Source organism: Zonotrichia leucophrys, chromosome 13, assembly GCF_028769735.1.
Source record: "Zonotrichia leucophrys gambelii isolate GWCS_2022_RI chromosome 13, RI_Zleu_2.0, whole genome shotgun sequence".
NCBI lineage: Eukaryota > Metazoa > Chordata > Aves > Passeriformes > Passerellidae > Zonotrichia > Zonotrichia leucophrys.
In genome coordinates this window covers 8,588,659-8,606,523 of record NC_088183.1, presented here as the reverse complement: position 1 = coordinate 8,606,523, position 17,865 = coordinate 8,588,659, and positions in this window count along the sequence as shown.

The following is a 17,865-nucleotide window of genomic DNA, read 5'->3' as shown; positions in this document are numbered from 1 at the left end:
TCCATGTCACAACTGAGCACGTTTCCAACATTTTCCACTGCTGCAGAAAAGCCTTCAGGGACGCCTTGAGATTCCCAGGTGAGTAAAATACAGCCTGAGCTGTGTGCTCACATGCCATTTGATAAATTCTTACATAAATTCCTTAACAGCATTTAACTCCCATGGGGTTTCCAGTCTTTGGTGTTGGAACTAATGGACAACAGTAGCAAACCACAATATCAAATGTGACATCAGAGATGTGGCATTTCTTATGTGCTCTAAACGAGTGACTAATTTCAGAGCATTTGCTCAGATGTCCTGTTGATGGGGGAATGTTTTCCTTCCTCCTGTAACTATTTCACACCAGAGGGAAATCAAAAATCTGCTCTCCAAACAGCTACAGACACCGCCTGTTTTCAAGAAGGTGTGAAACAGAAAAGAATAGAAAGATGCTCAGCACCTCCTACGTGGTTCCCTGCTCTCCTTGAGCAACAGCACCGTGCAGGATGAGGCCCTGTGTTGGCACCAGTTTCTGAGTAAACTGCCTCTGTAGAAATCGAGCATCTGTTTCTATTAGCAACAGCTGCTTCTGCATGTAAGAGTGTGTTAGTGCATTTAAACACCTCATTATTAACTGGAGTTTGTTTGTGGGTTTGGAAGTGGTGAGGAAGGGGCTGGTACAGGTTACCTTTGGTGGGAGAGCACCATTCCTACATTCACCTGTGCAAGAGCATCCTCTGCAAAGCTCCAGTAAAACCACCTGAAAACAGGCTGTTCTGTCAGGCAGGGATGTGCCTGACACACAGAGGCTGAGCCCTGAGCCCTGCTGTGTGTCCTGCTCCCCCAGCCAGCCAGGACAGACGGGCACCATGGGTAGCAAAGGGAAAGCACTGATGGGGCAGTTCTCATTCAGAACAACAGGATGCTGCTGCCAGGGTGTTCTGCAGCCATTCCCAGCAGGTCCAGGGGCACAGAAATGCTTTGTGCCATGGTGACTAGAGCACCAGGAGAGGAACTGTGCCTTTCCCTGGCACGGTTGTCGCCATGATATTTTCTGAAAAATCCCTTTGCCAGGATTTTTCTCCAGAGAAGTAGGGAAGCCTCAGAGGAAAAGAAAAACAATAATTATCTGCTGCTGTGGAATGCAACAGGTGCATCTTTGATTGGTCCATCTTGGTTGTTTCTAATTAATGGCCAACCACAGTCCAGCTGGCTCGGACTCTGAGAGTCACAAACTTCTATTATTGATACCTTTCTATTCCTTTAAGCCTTCTGATGAAATATTTTCTTCTATTCTTTTAGTATAGTTATAATATATAATTTTCTTTTAATATAATATATACAATAAAATATATATTTTTATTTATTTATTTATTTGTTTGTTTATTTATTTATTTCAGCCTTCTGAAACATGGAGTCAAGATTCTCGTCTCTTCCCTCGTCCTGGGACCCCTGTGAACACCATCACACACGGTGCCTAGAGCAGCATGGAGGAGCTGTGCCTTTCCCTGGCACAGTGGCTAAAGCAGCACAGCCGGGCAGGGTGGATGGGACTGAGCCAAGCTCCTTATTCACTCAGAGCAGGGATGGAGCTCAGCATCTGCTCTGCCCCGTCTGCCGCCTGCATCCTCAGCAGGAAAATAAACACACCCTGGGGACAGGCTGGGTGTGGGAGGTGGGAGCTGCACAGCAGGAGCAGCTTCAGCAAAAGCAGCTCCTGTTGGCAGAGCAGCCAGCCCAGCCAAAGGAAAGGCTGGAGAGCAGCCACAAAGCAGCCGGAGAAGTTTTTTCCTATTTAGCTGCGGGGATTTTGTTGCAAGTCTCAAGGCGACTTTTTCATTTCCTTTGGAAAATAGGTTGCGATCCCCCAGAGAAATGGCATGTGACAAGATTAGGGCAGGAATCACTAGTGAGATGAGCACCCAAAGTGAGCTAAAGGCTGCATGAGCATGCATCACTAAATGTTTCACTACAGGTGTGAATATTTCATTCTGCTGTGCTAAAGCATCTCTTGCAGTATCAGTATTCTCTCACTGAAAAAACAAACCCGTGAAATTTGGAGAATGCACAAGGTGAAAGTTACATTGAGGTTCCTCTCAGGCTCTGAACTTCCTTGCAGACAAGCTTGGTCCAAATGGAATTTATAATTTTCTGCCACAGGAACACTAAATTCTTCTGACTCAGAAAGTTGTGCTGGAAGGAGTAAAACTAATCAGACAGGGTTGTTTGGTAGCTTATAACAAACCTTAAAAGCTGGGCCAAGCTTATAGCAAATTCAGCTAAGTAGATTAACATGTATGGGTCCTGCAAGCTGTCAGTCCCTTTGGTAGGATTTGTGTTGGGCAATTTGGAATCCTTGGCGAGTCCCTCCTGGCTGACACTGCCTGCTCACTCCAGATTCACTGAGCAGGAAACTTTTCTGTTCTGCTTGGGCTTTTGTACCTCAGCTAGTTTCCCTGAGAAGGGGGAAGGGAAGCACATTTACGTATTGCCATGGTTGCAAAGTCTGGCATTCCAAAGGAAAATCAGCTCCCTTTGTGTGTTATTGGGTCAGCTGTGATGAAATGAGGGGCAAAGAATGTGTCTGAGCCCTTCAGCTTTTGAATGTTCAATGAGAGAAGCATTTAAATGGCACCAGGAGGTCGGCTGTGATCTTGCAGAAAACATCTCCACTTGATGGTCACATCTCCTCAGCTGATAATAACCACTGTCGCAGCCAAAGGTGACAAAAAATACATAAAGGCTACTGTTTCTGCACAAAACCAGCTGGTTTATTTTGGCAGCCTTCATTGGTACAGTTGGTGACCATAGCCTGCGAGCTGAGCTCGGATGGAGGGCTGGGAGGGGGGAAGGTGTGCAGGCAGTGTCTGCATCTCCAGGTCACAGCAAACAGCCCTAGGGGTGGGCTGGGAGGAGGCAGGAATGCAAACTCCTTAAATTCCTCCAGGCAAGTCTCCTCTGGAGAAATCTGGCACAACAGGGATGCTTTTAAGGTGTTTTAGTCATCTTGTAAAAACAGCACAGTGGTGAGTGCCTGGAGAGAGCAGCACCTCTGCTCTTTGGGAAGAGGTGGCAGCTGACTCCTGTGGGTTCCTGCTCTCTGAGGTTTGCCCAGCAGGCAGCTGAGGGAACTTTCTGATATGGTTACTGAAAGATCTTGCTTTTGCATGATGTTAAAAAGATAAGAAAAATTGCACCTTTCAGGTACTCTGGCCTTGTTGCTGGTTTTCTCTTCCAGCGCTAATCCTGCGCCTTTCTACTGACTTTTATCAGCAGTCCCTCTGATGGATCCTCTGCCCAGTACAGCAGGTGATAGCCATGAAATCACACTCCTGTGAGACCCTGCTCCAGAAAAATACACCCGGAGGGTGCTGCCCTCTCTGCTGCTGTCCACAGCCTTCCCCAGGGGTGGAGGACAGTGATGCAGGCTGGGAGCACAGCTGGGATCACTGCTCCCACGTATCCATCTCTAATCACCCTCCACCGTGGGAAGGAGCTGATGTTGGAACCCTTTTGCCTGGAAATGAGCTTTTCCTGAGCAGCCTAATGCTCAGCTTCTAGGTGAGCTACTATAAATGTGTTTTTAATGATTTACCTAATTGCAAGTGCTTTCACAAACGATTTTGGTAGCACTTACTGGGACTACAACAACATCTGAGGTTGTAGTAATGAAAATGTAATGTGATAGCATGATAACACCACCAAAAGGACTGATTTGAGAGGGATTAACAGCAAGATCCTAGTTGTGGGTGCTTAGTTAGGAGCACTCAGTGCAAGGAACAGGCTAGAGCCATGGGGAAAAGGGAGATGGTAAGGATGTAGGAAACCAGGATCCTTTCTTTGAAGCATTGTTAGAGGTCATGGGCACTGACAGAAAGAAAACATTTTTTTTAAGTGACTGAATTAGGCATCCTGGTTTTCCTTGTCTTTTTCTCCTAAAATGACATGAGATTGCAGGGTGGTTATTGCTGAATAAAGACAGCTTCAGTCTAGAATGCAGAGCCCATAGAGGGGAGTTGTGTGCAGAAGGTGCAGAGGAGCAGGTATTGAGCATCACTGGTGTGTGACAGTGTTCACAGGAGTCTGAGGGAAGAGATGAGGATCTGAGTCCATGTTTCAGAAGGCTTGATTTATTATTTTATGATATATATTATATTAAAGCTATGCTAAAAGAATAGAAAAAAGGATTTCATCAGAAGGCTGGCTAAGGATAGAAAAAGAAGGAATGATAACAAAGGCTGACTGTGATTGGCCATTAATCAGAAACAACTCTATAAGACCAATCACACATCCATCTGTTGCATTCGACAGCAGCAGATAATCAATGTTTATATTTTGTTCCTGAGGCCTCTCAGCTTCTCAAGAGGAAAAATCCTAAGGAAAAGATTTTTCAGAAAATATCACGGTTACACTGGTGCAGGGCACAGCCCTTTGCAGGTGCCCCTCCCCAGCTGGTAAGGCTGGAGCTTTGTCCTCTGTGGGACACATTCAGAGGGACCATGGAAGGTGCAGAGGTGACATTAACCAGGCAATGAGGACATTTGGCCTCTGCCTGGGAGTGCTTTTGTTTATAAATGTGTATCCACTTCCCAGGAAAATATTTTTGATGTTGACTTCAGACATCCTCTCTGGGAGACGGCCCAGCCTCCTGCCTTGCCCCAGAGACAATAGAAGGAAAACAAGCACAATAGGTGCATGTGCTAAACACTTTAATGAGCACTTCCACACCATTCTCCTGCATTTCCCCACATGCCCATGAGTCAATAAGCACCTCATGCAGCTTTCTAGATAGTGTGCAATAAACTGACAGAGCCACGGACCAGCCCCACCATCAGCTCTCGTTCACTGAATAATTGATGGAGACGTGAACTGATTTTGTGCTGTGTGTGTTGTCTCAGTGACTATTCCCACTAATCCCTGTGCCTGTGTGAGCTTCCTACAACGAGATTATGCTTCAAATATTTCAGATACAATTATACCCATTTGTGCAAGAGGCACTGTGATAATTTTTGCACTTGCACAAATGCCCAGTTGGTTGATCTGCACCTGCAATCAGAAAAGGGCCCTTGAATTTGTTGCCCTGTGGCTCTGGAGGATGTGAGTCTCTTGTTTTCTCTGGTTCATTTTGAATGGTAAGTTAATGATAGAGCACAAATCCCCAGTGATTATGCTCTGGTCTCCATTGTCACCCAACATAATGTCCTCCTGTGGCTCTTTGTGATGATGCTCTGTGATGCACAGAGCATTCAATAGCAAATGCTGTAGGTTCTGTACTAGAAAGTCAGCATTTACAGTAGTTACTTGGGACAATTTTATCTCCTGGAGACAGGGCTTTTAAATTATGACTAATACATGGTATCTGGGAGTCTTTCATCTCCAGCTCTCTCTCAGATATTTAGCCCAGATATACTTGCATTACTCCCAAACCACTCAGCCTTTCTCTTTCAATGCACACAGGAGAAATTTTTATGATTTATGTAAAAGGAAAATTATCAGGCTTCAGAAAATTTATTTATTTTTAAATATTGTTTTCATACAACCAGTGGCAGGATCTGGACTGAGGGACATGGATAACAAAGTCTTGTAAAGAGAAAAGACAGCAGAGAGGATTTACTTTCTATTCATTTAGACATTAATAAATAATAAAAATGCTGGTTTGGGATGAAATTCTGCCTCCATGTGCACCAAGATCAGCTGTTTCAATAAAGTTGGTCTGACTCTGATCTCTGTGTTGGTTGCACCAGCTCAAGAGCTGTTCTGATTATTCCTGCCTCTCTGCTGACTCTCTCTGACAGTTTACCAACAGCTTTTCAATTACCTGAGCCTGTGAAAAGCTCATATAAGTATCTGATTTCATGTAGTGTTTTCCATCATGCTCTAGGTTATGCTCAGTGCTCATTATCTTTGCATGTTTTGGAATCATATGACTACAAATATAACTTAGTGTGAGTATTCAGAATGAGGGATTGTCAGGAATTTTTCAATGAAATAGCTTCGCAGAAGAAAAAGAGTTCTCAAACTGGCAATGCAGCACTAAACCCAAAAATTGTACTGGGATTGCTCAGGGTATTGGAGAATGGGATGCATTTTACAAACTGCCTCCAGTAAACACTCTTAACTGGACCTTTGCACACCTGGGTTGGAATCTAAATCAGCTGAACCTGTTGGAACAATTTTATTATTGAAACAGGGATTTCAACCTTAATCTCTTGGACTAAGCCCATGCTAATATAATCAGCAATGCTTCCTTGCTCTGGGCACCCCACTCTAGCAATATCCTTCCTCCTCCCCTCTGGTTGTTTGTTTTCTTGCAAAGGCAACCCAAGACTGAGGGCAGAGTTTTCTGCCCTCAGTGGCTGCTGTGATGTGTCTGGTGCACTCTCAGCCATGTCCCACAGCCTGCTGGCCTGGCCTTGCTGCTTCTGATGCAGGGACTTTCCATTAATTTCTGTTGGGGAAAAAGAAAAAAAATCTGGGGAAGTCCTTCATTTCATCCCTCTGCCAAACCAGACCTTTCTGAGTACTTTTGATGGTCAGAAGACTTTGGCAGAATGAAGCTGTTCCTCACTGCCCTTTGTAGCTTTAATCACTGTTTTCCCTGTTGTTCATATGATGAACTCCGAACCATAGCTTGGTTGGCAGCTCAGTATCTCTTTAAATCACTACTGGTTTCTCCTATGTCATTAATATTTTATTTATGTTGTATTAAATTTCGCATCAGTCTCCATGCCAACAGTTCATGCCAGCAGCAATGTCTGACAGAATAATTTAAACCCTCAGAGATATGAGCAATTCCTTTTTGAAAAGCATCACAAAGTTGGATTCATTTTGTCCTTGTTTAGCAGTGTCAAAGAGTCAGGCCTGGACATAGAGTCAGAGTGGTTGGGGTTGGAAGGGACCTTAAGGAACATCTCATTCCAATCCCCTGCCATGGTTGGTCCAAGCCCCTTCCAACCTGGCCTTGGACAATTCCAGGGATGGGGCAGACAGAGCTGCTCTGGGCAACCTGTGCCAGGGCCTCACCACCCTCACAGGGAAGAATTTCCTCATAATATCCAATCTAAACCTGATCTCCTTCAGTTTGAAGCCATTCCTCCTTGTCCTAGCACTGCAAGCCCTGTACGCAGCCTCTCTCCAGGTTTCTTGTAGCCTCTTCAGATGCTCAAAAGGCCACAAAAAGACCCCAGAGCTTTCCCTCTCCACACTGAACAATCCCAATTCTCTCAGCCTTCCATGTTCCTCCTCTGGCCCATGTCTGGGGACACCAACAGGAGCATCTCCTCATACAGGAAGAGTTGAGGATTAACACTCAACCTGGCACCAAATGTCATCTACAGCTGACACCAAATCTTCGGGGAAAGGCAGAGTTAGACCAGATGGTAATTCTGGGAAATCAGAAGGTTTTGAACAGAAAGTCCCTTCCTCAGGGCACTTGCAGATTCTTGCTTGTGGAGTTGCACTATTCTATACACCCCTGTTACTGCTCTCATTCCTGTGTAAATGCAATCCATGCAATTATTTTTATTGCATATTTATTGTTCCCATCTGCTTGGCTGCTGTCAAGCAGCCTTTGATGCTGGCCTGGAGATAAAGCCACTGAGAGGGAAAACCAGCAGCCAGCTTAACTCCCCCTTAACCATGTACAGTATGGTCTCAATTTGGATTCATTTATTTATTTATTGCCATTTCAGCCCTTAAGAGATCTCCAGTAAAGAGCAAGGAATTGTCCTCAGTCCCAGAGGTTCTGCAAGAGCAGACAGCTCTGTTGGGACTGCAGGGCATCCATCCTGTCCTCCTTGAAATGTCACACCAGCAGCAGAGAAATGCAAAAACCAATAATAAAACAGTGAAAAATTGAGTGGAAATAAAAAAGAAGAGTAAACTAAAGAGAAGAATATGCAGGAAAGTACAGCCAAAAATGGTTGGAGTCTCAAGGGAAAGATCAGCAAAAAAATGTGAGTGTGTTTCTTCATCTTTTCATTCAAGGGACCCCTAAAGACTTGCTAATTGAAATGCAAAGTCTGGATAAAATAATGTGTAAATGGGGATAATGTAATGCCACACAGGGAAGATTTGACACAAAACACTTTAGACTCCTGGGGCCTGACAAATACAAATTTTCTCCCACCATATTCTCAAATCCCAAATCTGCAAGACTTGGGGAATGCCATTAATCACAGGTGTAGCCAAAGGCAGAGATCCAGGAATCACAACTGCCTTCATAAACCTCTGCACAGAGGGGATTAGAGAGAAATGAGCTTACTGCAGGAACTGTGGAGTTAGCACATATCATCCCAAGGAGCAATTTGTCAATAAACAGCACATCTCTGCCAGGGCAGGGGAAGCAAAGAAAGACCCAGGCAACAACTGCAGCTTATAAACGTGGCTCTATTGATTTTCCGTGCCAATTAATGCCAGCAAAGAATACATCCCTGGAGACCACACAGCACGAACTGTAGGCAAAATTGCTTCTCCTGAGACTGCAGCTGCCTTTGCAGCCTCATGGTATCAACCCTCCTTGTTTGCTTCTGCTTCCTTTATTAAAAATCCACAGTGGGAAAGAGACTGGTGCATCTTCCTGCCCTTGAAATGTAGTTGAGGGAATATCCATCTGTTTCAACAAGCCAAATCTATCCTCTATCTTGTTATTTTTGTGGTTTGTTTTGTTCTTTGTGAAATATAATGAATGGTCTTGCTTATTTCTCCCAACTAGCAATTACTTCAGAGATCAAATCACAAGCAGACCTATAACCTTCTGACAGGGCAGGATTAGTTCTGAAAGACCTGCAGAACTGCCTTGCAGACTCTGCTGTGAAATCTGACAATTTAAGAGGTTCCATCCTGGTCCAGACAGTGATGATTTTTGATACCTTTTTAAAATATCCTTCCTTTTTTTCTGCTCTGTCGGGTATTGAAGAAATAAATGAAATCTGCAATCCTTTCTGCAGATGGGAGGGCATTTGAAAATTCACTGGCTTGGATGGTGCTAACAGCCATCCTTCACATGTCTTGTCTTGGTTTAATAGGTGGTTGCAGCTGTGGGATCATTGCTATATTTCACAGTTCTGTTCTATTATTAGATATTGGAGGAATATGAGAACATGGATAGCTTGTGTTAAACTACCAGTTCCTGTATTTATTGGCACCACCTGGGAGATTAAAACAGCTGCTGTCACTCTGCAGAGTTATCTTCAAAGCAGGGGAGACATCATGAATACATGATCAAAGCACCCTCACTTTGTCCCATTGTGCAGTAATTACAGATGGAAATGTTCTCTGAAAAGGCAGCACTGGCTCTCTGAAACAGCAGGCAGCAGCTTTGCCCTGATGTGGAAAGCAAAGCCAGCCTTGGAGTCACAGAATATCCTGAGCTGGGAGGGACCCACGAGGATCACTGAGAGCACAGGACAACTCCAGAGATCTCACCCTGTCCCTGGGAGGGTTGTGCAGGCACCCAATGAGCTCTGTCAGGCTTGGTGCAGTGACCACAGCCTGTTCCAGCACCCAGCCACCCTCTGGGTGAGGACACCCAACCCAAACCTCCCCTGACACAGCTCCATGCCAGTCCCCAAAGCTTCAGCATGGGGGATGCTCCATGGCTGTGCATGGGGGATTCTCCACAGCAGGAGAATCAGCAGTCCCCTCCTGGGCATGTGAACACCTGGGGGCAGAAAGAGGGCTCCTTATTCACAGTGACCAGGACCACATTTCTAGAAAAACTTCTCCTGTGATCTTTTGGATAATTTCAGCTCATTTTGGCCCAGCTGCTGAGCAAGGTCCTGCCTCTCCAGAGGCTGGTTGGAACCTCCATCCCCTGCACCCAAGGGAAAACATATTTACCTTGAAAACAGCAAGGTGATGTGTCCTTTGGAGGAGGATGGGAAGGAGCTGTTGGAGCTAGGATGGGGTATGAAATCTGTGGCTGAACCACTGGCTCATGTTCCTTGCGTGTGTGGGCAAAAGGGACTCAATAAATAATGCAGCAAATGCATAATAAATAATTTAGGCACCATGAGGCTTGGATGAGATACACAGGAACCCCTCCTAAATTTAAAGTGCCTCTCTCTTTTTGCATGGCAGGATGGCATCAGCCTCTGGGACCTGTGTTGGTGGCATCCTGAACCTGCCCCTGCCCATGGTGGCTCCAGTGCAGCAGGTGACACACACTGAAAGGCAGCACAGGCCTGAGTGAGCAATTTGAGTGGTAATTTGCATTTATGTAAATTAAGGCTCTGTCAGTGGCTGCAGCCCAGTGCAAGGCGATGAGCTGGAGGTGTGTGGTGGCTCTGGGTCAGTGAGCTTGTGGTGGGTCAGCTCTGGCACCTGCCTGGTGCTGCAGTTCAAAGTTCTGATGATAAGAAACTGTTGTGGTTAATGATAAATCTGATCTTCCTCCTTCAGAAACTGTGGGAACCACTGAAGGGATTCCGAAGCTGGAGGCCAGTGAGAGAAAAGCCAGACACAGGCAGGAGCTGGGTCCCTGCAGCCCCTGTGTTCTAACGGAGCCCTCAGAATAATTATGAATAAAGCACTGTTTTCCAAATCACTTTCTAAAATAAACCATCCAGATGGCTGTAAGGGAAGACCTAGTCATCAGTCTGAGTAATGCTTATTTTGAGTACATTCCCCATGAAATGTGTACAGTTGTGCTGGATTGTGCACAGTGAGGCTCAAAGGGATGCAGAAGCAGGAACATCACAAGTGACAGTGCTGGTCCCCACTGTCCTTCTGGGCTTGGTCTATGGGACAGTCCTGAGAGCTGTTCCAGTGTCTCACATGGAATGGTGGAGAGGAAGAATGTCTTTCTTTCCTACAGCTTTAGAGGTTCCTGGATCACTCAGAAATAGGGATGAGGAGATACTCGGGGCAAAGAAAAGGTGAATGTTCTCTCTGTCCTTTTTGGGAGAGGTGCACAGGATACAGACATCCTCTGATGGCCTGTGTGAACGAGGTTATTTGTCTTTTCAGCCAGTGCTGGCATTCTTGCCCCTCCTTTCCCCCAGGGCGTCCAATTGAATTTTGATAAAAATGCAATCTGAAAAGCAACACTGACACAGAAAGGCAAAAGCCTGGTGCTGTGCTAGGGCTGCCTGTGTCTGCTGTAGCACAACAGAGCATAAATTCACTATAAGTTCCCAGGGGTGTTTCCCAGCTAACACCTTGTTCAGTGCTGTTCTGCAGTGCCTGGGCTGTGCAGAGCTGTGCTTGGATGCTTTTTATGGGTGCACTCAGCAGGATGGCTGCCAGCAGCATCTGTGCCTGAGTGCTGAGCAGTTGTCACCAGGGCTGCTGGAATTGTCACCAGCCTGGGGAGTACTGGAAGGGTCTTGCTGGCTTCTGCCATTCCTCAAGCCTTGAGTGGAAAGCTCTCCTCAGAGAACACCCCATGGTGTTCTGGGGGCTGCTGGAAAAGTGCCCCCAGTGCCAGGACAGGTGGAGGGGCTGTGCAGAGCCCCCACCCCACTGGGTCCCTTTCATGGGGCCCACCTGCACATGGCTGAGAAAAATACCACCTGAAACTCGGTCTGGCCACTGCACATTAATTTGCATCCCCAGACTTTGTGCTAAATTGCAGCCTGAGTAATCGCAGCTGCTTTATTTATTTTTTTTTCTGAATACAATTTTTATTAGCTGTGAAATCAAGCCCTTTCTGGAAGTATGTGAGCAGCCCTTTATGTATAGGAAGATTATAATGGTATAGCAGAAAAACCAAAGCATTGGAAGCTCTTGAGGCATAAATTCAAACCCTCATTAATCTCTGTGGGCTGCATCTCAAACCTGAATTTTTACAGAACGTGGGTGGTGTTTTCTAAGTGAGTTGCTGGAATTGGTTGGCTGGGAGGATTGACTTAGATAACAATATGTTTCTGAACCACAGCCCTGTGCCTGAGCAAGATGCAGGCTGTGGCTCAGGCTGAGCATGTCACATTCAGGGGGTGGGAGCACTGGGAGCACTGGGACTGACACACAGAGCTGCTGATGGACTCATCCTGACTTTTCCGATCCTCACTAATTCAATTACGGCATGCTTTTCTGTCTGTTTTTTTAATTTTTTCAAGAAACAGCTGAACTTCTTTATCTGGGCCAGCTCAGCTCTTTTACTGTGACTACCCAATTTAAATTGATGTGTGGTGGATGTGTCACCCCATAATTCTGTATCACTCCTGCCCTGCACCCCAGCCCCAGAGGTGTCCCTTTGGCACTGCTGGAGACCTGAGCACCAGGAATAAATTGGTGCTGGCTTTGGATAGCTGCTCTGGGCTCCTGAGCCTTCCCCTGGCTCTGGTGCCTCTGGGAGCACCCAGGTTTGAGCTGTTCTCACACTGCCAGGTCTGAGCCACTGCTGCAAGCCCAGCAAGAGATAAACTGCTGCACCTAGGGGATCCAGGCTGTGACTGGAGTGCTGGCTTTAATTAAGGACAGGCTTTGTGTCCTTACAAAAAGGAAGGCAACAAGAAAGGGCAGCAAGAAGGAGGCTTAAGGCTCAATTCCAGCTCCAAGAAGGATGCATGCTGGAGGGATTCCCCTCAGATTTTGGAAAAAATGTCACTCATTCTGCTATCACAAAAATCTTGGTACCTCAGACTTAAGAATTGTCCACATTTTGTTAGAAATACTACTAAAATTGGAAGAATGGGTTAAGGAAACCTTGCATGTGAGATGATAGCAGAAACATGCATTTTTACTTTCTAATTTAAATTAGTTCGGTTGGTTTATGTAGGTACAGATTGAAAGAGAACCTAACCTCTATATTTTAAATCCGTTCAAGCAGCAGAATCCCTATATTAGGGAAGCAGCAGCTCTGGCCACAGTAGGTACTACAAAAAATTCAGCTGAAGAGGGAATTTTTTCTGGAGGTGTATATCTATATTTTGTGCAGGTACAAATGAGAGATACTGAAAGGTGTGTTGTCCTCTGGGAGCCAGCAGACACTTAAAAAAAAAGAGTAAGAGAGTAAAAAGCAGGAAACTTCTCTGAGTGCATCAAAGCCGGCTGAAGAAATATCGGCTTTCTAACAAGAAAACATCAGTTCATAATTTCTTTTTTTAAATAAGAGAATTTAATAAGTGCCAGATCCTTGTGGCTTTACGGGCTGTTAAAACACGTAGATTATAACGAGCTGGAGAAAAACCCTGCAGAAAGAGGAGTTGTTTTTATCCGGTAGCTTTGCTTTCACTGCGGGGCATCCCAGCGGCAGAGCTGCGCATTTCTTGTTCGTGAGCACAACCTGGTGGCTCCCACTGCAACCAGCAGCAAGAGACGGATCCATCCACCTCCCTTCTCTCCATCCACTGCAGTTTGTGTCTGGGAGTGCTCTGGGCTGTGTTTTCCCCTCCTGAATGCACATGCCCACTGAAATCCCCGTGAGACAACCGCAGCTCATCCTAAAGCACGGAGAAAATATAGAGGAACTCCTCACAGGTCTCTGCAGGCACAGGAGCTTTGAACTTTTACAGTTAAAAGCCAGGAAAAAAACTCCTGAAAAAAAACAAACAGTAAACAGTTTCTTCCTCTCTCAGCACCAGATACTGGGGGGTCTTTGGGCTTACTTCAGGCTGGACAACAACTGAAATTACCAGGCACAATTGTTCCACCACCTTATGATGATGTCTCTGAGCCAAAGCCAGCATCTGGGGCCAGGGTGGATTTTAGCAGGTTCTGCAGCTGTATTCTTGCTTTCTTTGTCCCCAGGGGTCAGCTCTGAGCCAGCACAGCTTGGGAAAAGGTGCTCACAGGCAGCAGCTCATGGTGGTGGCTGGAACTCCAGTTGAGAAAGTGCTATTATTTTCTTTTATTCCTGCTGACACCCACTTTTTCCTCTCATTTAATTATATTTTCAGTTGCACCTTTCCCTCCTCATCATTTTCACTTTAGGATGGGTGCAGAACATGAATCCCATCCCTCACCCCCCAAAATGTTTTTTTTTCTAAATATTTAAAGAAACCCAGGAGTAAAACTCAGAGTGCATGGAGTTCACCCCAAAGGACAATGAGGCAGAGGCAGGTGATGCACACCCCAGCCTCCATGCTACAGCTCAGCTGCCATGAGTGCAAAGTTCCTCCCTCAGTCTCATTCCTCTCCTGCCTGCATTCACCGCTCCCACCTTGTTCTGCTCTGAAAGCAAAACCTGCCCTAAGTTTGTGTTTCACCTCTGTGATACCATCCCTTCCATCCTGCCCTGGAGGACAGTGGCAGCAGATCTACCCCCGGACCCTGCTGGTCCCTGCAGCTCCTGCCACCACACCCATGTCCCCAAGGATTCCTGTCACAGCAGAGTGGTGACTCTTCGGGGCATCACCACAAATGTGGCTCTGCTGTGATGCCTAGATGGCAGCAGGGACCAGCCAGGTACTCCCAGGTACACAGCAAACACTACAGGGTGTTTAACAAGCACAAAAGTCTCCCTCCAGTCGTGTCTCTTCACTCTGCAGTGAGCCTTGCTTCTTCTGAGGTCTCTGTTATTCTCTCCCTGCTGTGCTTTGATCTCACTGAGGCTTTGCCTGAAAGCAAAGCTGGGGTTTCTGCTACTGGAGTAAGTTCTGCTCCTAGGTGTGCTTAGAGGCTGCCTCTGCTGGCCTCTCCTCACCCAAAGACTTGCCTGAGATCTGGGACCAAAATCAAAGTCCCTAAACTTATGGGCTGACTTGGCTGGCTGCAAATGGAGCTGGGAATCCTCCTATTTCCAACTTCTGAATGTGGTCTTCTGAGTATCTTGCTGAAGCCCTGTCTGTCTGTCCTGCCTGGCTCCAGGAATGACTGACAAAACCAGTCAGTGCTGCTTCTATACACACGAGCCCAACAAGCTTCTTTTTAGGATGAGCTCAATTCTTTAATTGTGTTTAGGAATCATGGCGAAGATTTGGCCCAAAGCACATTATTGTACAGAGAGAACGTTTGCATCAAACCAGCTTTTTAATTTCGTGGAAGATTTCATCTTCAAATGAAAACCTGGGAGTGAGTTCCTGCAATCCCTGCTGCAGTGCCTGCCATCAGAGGGGATGCTGGTACCAGGGCAGAGGCTGGGAGCCCTGCTGCAGGGCGAGAGCAGTGCAGGATGCTCTCAGCTGCAGGGCACAGGGACACCTTAGGATGGGTGCAGAACCCATCCCTCACCCCCCGAAATTTTTTTTTTTCTAAATATTTAAAGAAACTCAGCTATCAGCTTGCTTTCAGAAGCAGCTATGAGTCTGTGCCACCCACCTGGATGTACAAGGGAACAATTTTCATCTCCTGCTCCCTCCCACATGGGCTGGGCTGTGCTGCCAAAGCTGTGCTCACTCTGGGGCAGCTGCTGGGGAAGAGCCTGGGCTCAGGGCAGTGACTTCACACAGAAATCCATCTCCTCACCAGATCCCCCATGCTTCTGCTATGCAAGTCTAATTAAAACCTTGCAGCACAATAATTAATCATTAGTAAGGGAATTAAATATTAGTCTGTATTATAGTAAACATTAGTTGTATATTAACAGGATCATTAGCTGTTCATTAACTGTTGAATCCCCTTTGTCACACTGCAGGTTTGTGTTAAATGTCTGTAACAAATGACCTGAAGAGAGTGTCCTTTTACCTGCGGTAAAAAGCATCACAAATTTCAGAACCAGTTTAGTTATTTTGCTCCTTTGGTTACAATCTGCCTTTCTGTTTGACTTTATTTAAATTCAACAGTAGTGAAGACATATAATTGATATAGAGCCACTAAAATCTCCCAGGGATTGAATGGGGTGACTTCCCAAAATTATATATGATCACTGAGGCAATCATACTTTTTTTTTTTTTCCTGTTGCTCTTGTGCTGCTGGCATCAGGCATTGACAGATCCTGTCCCTCACTGAGGAGTATATGCTGCTCTACAAAGATGCAGAACAGGGACAAAGAGAGGGCAAAGCTAATGAGCATGTTTTCATTCTAATAAGATTCAGAACCACAGCCCCATTTTGGGCCCCTCCTTTCAGGTTATTAAGGCAAATCCCTGAATTTCTCTACATCTGCCTTCCTTCACTAGGCAGATGCAGAGAAATAGCTAAGGCTATTTCATTTCCCCTGTGCAGTAAAAATGCATAAAACTCCTCCTTTCTCAATAAAAGGTCAGTTCCTTAAGGCTGTAGCTTGTGCAGGCTGCTGTCCAGCCCCAGATGTGCTATCTGCAGGGTTCACAGCCCAGTCCCAGCCAGGGTGAAAGGGGAATAATGGGACCTGCTGCCTGCAGCACCTGACATTGCAGTGGTGAGAGATGTGTGCACAAAGCAAGGGCAGAACTGTTTATCAGGTCACAGGGGAGGTATTTATAGTGTCTGGATAGAGGAAACACCTGCCCTGCCCACCTGAGCACAGCCTGCCAGCCCTCCTGTTGCTGTGGTTCCCTTCCCTGGCTGTGGGTTACCCAGGGAAGGAACTCAGGGTTACTCATCCTCAGCTGAGGATGAAATGCCCTGTTTGTCAGGCACAGGGGTTATGGGCAGGTTCTGCCTCCTGCCAGGGCTGCAGCCAGACCTGGCCATGGTGCAGCAGAGATCTGCCCTCAGCTGCAGATGTGTTTGGAGCCCTGTCCAGGCTGCTCAGCTCTGCTGCCTTTGTGGTGATGGACTGTGCTCTGGCTTGTCCTCTCTGAGTGATCATTCATTTCTTGTATCTTTTAATTAGGGCAATTTCTTTTGGCCTGCTGGAAATGCTTTCCTCATGTAGATTAATTAAAAATAAAGCCTAGCTCTGACAATTTAATATGAGCTCTGGTCAGGATGCAGGCAGCCTTGTAAGCCATTATTCATTACACCATTCATATTCTTCATAATACTTACTTTTCAACCATGTTTTTTGGGAACTGAGGACAGTGTTTGTTAGTCATCCTCCTCAAAGTTCAAGGCAGAATTAATCCAGCTGGAGAGCAGAGATGAGCATGAAGCATCCCATCTGCCCTGTGGCAGCACAGCCCATCCATCCCTTGGTGCTGAGAGCAGGGACAAGGTGCCCGATGCCCCTGGGCAGCTCCTCTGTTTTGGGACCTGCCCCTCTGGGGTCCCTGGCTTAACACCAGGCACTTCAGCCCCATGAAATATCAACTCTTGTTAATGCTTCCTGCTGTTTTTTTCCTCTCTGTTGGCAGCAGCTGACTGGTTTGGCCTTTGCAAGGCGTGAAACAACTGTCTAGAGACTTGGGCAGTCAATAAATCAATAGTGGCTGGTGAATGACTTTGTTCTGATCCTCCTCAGGGTGTCTGTTCCAGTTCCAGTTTGATTGGCCTGTGGTATTTGCAGAATTGTGACCATCTCTTGGAGAATATTCACTTCTGTATGGAGGACTCCAGACTAGTTTCACTTTTATGTGACCTCTCTTATTTCCTATAAAAATTATAATTCTGTATCTACAAATAATTTGGGTAAAAAGTTCCATCCCTTCACAGTGTGAATTTGTCCAAGGACTACCAAGTCCTACACTACAAACCAAAGGTCAGAGGTGTTACAGACTGGAGGAAATCCAGCTCAGCAGATGTGGCACTGCTCTGCCAGGAGGTCCCCTGGTGATGGGAGATGGGACCCACATGTCTCAGGTCTCATCCAATCTGGGACTCACCCACCTTCATTTTCCCTCTTCAAACTCTCTTAAGTTCTCTCAGGCCTCTCTTTCAGTGGAGCTTCTTAATTTTAATTTCTTATAAATTGGCCTTGGAGAATAAACTCTGCTTCTGCCAACAGCCCATTAATACACAGTGAGCAACTTTCTTGGGTGTGTTACTGGGACCAGATGAGAAAAGTGCTCTGATGTAGTGGGATTTTGCTTGTCATGAATATTTATATAAAGTCTCTGTACTTTGATACTTTCAAGAATGTAAATGCAAAAGAGGAGGAAGCAGATTCTTTTTAAACAATATTTTTAATATTTTAGTCTACTT